This window comes from Entelurus aequoreus, linkage group LG28 (assembly GCF_033978785.1).
Source record: "Entelurus aequoreus isolate RoL-2023_Sb linkage group LG28, RoL_Eaeq_v1.1, whole genome shotgun sequence".
Lineage (NCBI taxonomy): Eukaryota > Metazoa > Chordata > Actinopteri > Syngnathiformes > Syngnathidae > Entelurus > Entelurus aequoreus.
This window is the reverse complement of record NC_084758.1, coordinates 1,031,156-1,035,744: the sequence shown is the minus strand read 5'-3', so window position 1 is coordinate 1,035,744 and position 4,589 is coordinate 1,031,156.

The window sequence follows — 4,589 nt, the reverse complement described above, 5'->3', positions numbered from 1 at the left end:
CACCTATATTCACTCACTTATATTCACTCACCTATATTCACTCCACATATATTCACTCCACATATATTCACTCCACATATATTCACTCCACATATATTCACTCACCTATATTCACTCACCTATATTCACTCCACATATATTCACTCCACATATATTCACTCACCTTTATTCACTCCACATATATTCACTCCACATATATTCACTCCACATATATTCACTCACCTATATTCACTCCACATATATTCACTCCACATATATTCACTCCACATATATTCACTCACCTATATTCACTCCACATATATTCACTCCACATATATTCACTCCACATATATTCACTCACTTATATTCACTCCACATATATTCACTCACCTATATTCACTCACCTATATTCACTCCACATATATTCACTCCACATATATTCACTCCACATATATTCATTCACATATATTCACTCCACATATATTCACTCCACATATATTCACTCCACATATATTCACTCACCTATATTCACTCCACATATATTCACTCCACATATGTTCACTCACCTTTATTCACTCACATATATTCACTCCACCTATATTCACTCACCTATATTCACTCCACATATATTCACTCATATATTCACTCACCTTTATTCACTCACATATATTCACTCCACCTATATTCACTCACCTATATTCACTCCACATATATTCACTCCACATATATTCACTCCACCTATATTCACTCCACATATATTCACTCACCTATATTCACTACACATATATTCACTCCACATATATTCACTCCACATATATTCACTCCACATATATTCACTCCACATATATTCACTCACCTATATTCACTCCACATATATTCACTCACCTATATTCACTCCACATATATTCACTCCACATATATTCACTCCACATATATTCACTCCACATATATTCACTCACCTATATTCACTCCACATATATTCACTCCACATATGTTCACTCACCTTTATTCACTCACATATATTCACTCCACCTATATTCACTCACCTATATTCACTCCACATATATTCACTCATATATTCACTCACCTTTATTCACTCACATATATTCACTCCACCTATATTCACTCACCTATATTCACTCCACCTATATTCACTCCACATATATTCACTCCACCTATATTCACTCCACATATATTCACTCCACATATATTCACTCACCTATATTCACTCCACATATATTCACTCCACATATATTCACTCCACATATATTCACTCACCTATATTCACTCCACATATATTCACTCCACATATATACACTCCACATATATTCACTCACCTATATTCACTCCACATATATTCACTCCACATATATTCACTCACCTATATTCACTCCACATATATTCACTCCACATATATTCACTCACCTATATTCACTCCACATATATTTACTCACCTTTATTCACTCCACATATATTCACTCACCTATATTCACTCCACATATATTCACTCACCTATATTCACTCCACATGTATTCACTCACCTATATTCACTCCACATATATTCACTCACCTATATTCACTCCACATATATTCACTCACCTATATTCACTCCACATATATTCACTCACCTATATTCACTCACCTATATTCACTCCACATATATTCACTCACCTATATTCACTCACCTATATTCACTCCACATATATTCACTCACCTAAATTCACTCCACATATATTCACTCCACATATATTCACTCACCTATATTCACTCACCTATATTCACTCACCTATATTCACTCCACATATATTCACTCACCTATATTCACTCCACATATATTCACTCACCTAAATTCACTCCACATATATTCACTCCACATATATTCACTCACCTATATTCACTCACCTATATTCACTCACCTATATTCACTCCACATATATTCACTCCACATATATTCACTCCACATATATTCACTCACCTATATTCACTCCACATATATTCACTCACCTATATTCACTCACCTATATTCACTCCACATATATTCACTCACCTATATTCACTCCACATATATTCACTCACCTATATTCACTCCACATATATTCACTCACCTATATTCACTCCACATATATTCACTCACCTATATTCACTCCACATATATTCACTCACCTATATTCACTCCACATATATTCACTCACCTATATTCACTCACCTATATTCACTCCACATATATTCACTCACCTATATTCACTCACCTATATTCACTCCACATATATTCACTCACCTAAATTCACTCCACATATATTCACTCCACATATATTCACTCACCTATATTCACTCACCTATATTCACTCACCTATATTCACTCCACATATATTCACTCACCTATATTCACTCCACATATATTCACTCCACATATATTCACTCCACATATATTCACTCACCTATATTCACTCCACATATATTCACTCCACATATATTCACTCCACATATATTCACTCACCTATATTCACTCCACATATATTCACTCCACATATATTCACTCACCTATATTCACTCACCTATATTCACTCCACATATATTCACTCACCTATATTCACTCCACATATATTCACTCCACATATATTCACTCCACATATATTCACTCACCTATATTCACTCACCTATATTCACTCACCTATATTCACTCACCTATATTCACTCCACATATATTCACTCACCTATATTCACTCCACATATATTCACTCACCTATATTCACTCACCTATATTCACTCCACATATATTCACTCACCTATATTCACTCCACATATATTCACTCACCTATATTCACTCACCTATATTCACTCCACATATATTCACTCACCTATATTCACTCCACATATATTCACTCACCTATATTCACTCACCTATATTCACTCCACATATATTCACTCACCTATATTCACTCACCTATATTCACTCCACATATATTCACTCACCTATATTCACTCACCTATATTCACTCCACATATATTCACTCCACATATATTCACTCACCTATATTCACTCACCTATATTCACTCACCTATATTCACTCACCTATATTCACTCCACATATATTCACTCACCTATATTCACTCCACATATATTCACTCCACATATATTCACTCCACATATATTCACTCACCTATATTCACTCCACATATATTCACTCCACATATATTCACTCCACATATATTCACTCACCTATATTCACTCCACATATATTCACTCCACATATATTCACTCACCTATATTCACTCACCTATATTCACTCACCTATATTCACTCCACATATATTCACTCACCTATATTCACTCCACATATATTCACTCCACATATATTCACTCCACATATATTCACTCCACATATATTCACTCCACATATATTCACTCCACATATATTCACTCCACATATATTCACTCATATATTCACGTACATTGTCCTCAGTTCCAAAGTTGTAGCTAATTAGTTAGCTATTTAACCAACTAGCAAGTCATATAATTATTTAACGGAGCCAATAGCTAGCTTGCTAGTTATTTACTCTTTTTTCCACACAAACTTAGCAGCTAACTTTGTATTACTAACAGGCTAAGCCGCTACATAGCTAACTAATTACCGTTAACCCTACGGCTAAATCACTAGCAAGCTATTTACAGTTAACTAACTGGTTAAACCACTTGTTAGCTAGCTAGCTATTCACCGTTAACCCAATGGCTAAACTGCTAGTTAGCTAGCTAGCTATTTACCATGAACTAAATGGTTAAACCACTCACTAGCTAGCTAACTATTCACCGTTAAGTCAATGGCTAAACCACTAGTTACTAAGTATTATTTGCAATAATGCATTTTTGTACAGTTTGTCCATAGTCAGGAAGTAGTCTTTGCTAAAAGTGCCAGTCCTTTTTTTTAGCTGTAAGTATACGTGCATCTTAGTCCTATTTTTAGCTGTAAGTATACGTGCATCTTAGTCCTATTTTTAGCTGTAAGTATACGTGCATCTTAGTCCTATTTTTAGCTGTAAGTATACGTGCATCTTAGTCCTATTTTTAGCTGTAAGTATACGTGCATCTTAGTCCTATTTTTAGCTGCAAGTATACGTGCATCTTAGTCCTATTTTTAGCTGTAAGTATACGTGCATCTTAGTCCTATTTTTAGCTGTAAGTATACGTGCGTCTTAGTCCTATTTTTAGCTGTAAGTATACGTGCATCTTAGTCCTATTTTTAGCTGTAAGTATACGTGCGTCTTAGTCCTATTTTTAGCTGTAAGTATACGTGCATCTTAGTCCTATTTTTAGCTGTAAGTATACGTGCATCTTAGTCCTATTTTTAGCTGTAAGTATACGTGCATCTTAGTCCTATTTTTAGCTGTAAGTATACGTGCGTCTTAGTCCTATTTTTAGCTGTAAGTATACGTGCATCTTAGTCCTATTTTTAGCTGTAAGTATACGTGCGTCTTAGTCCTATTTTTAGCTGTAAGTATACGTGCATCTTAGTCCTATTTTTAGCTGCAAGTATACGTGCATCTTAGTCCTATTTTTAGCTGTAAGTATACGTGCATCTTAGTCCTATTTTTAGCTGTAAGTATACGTGCATC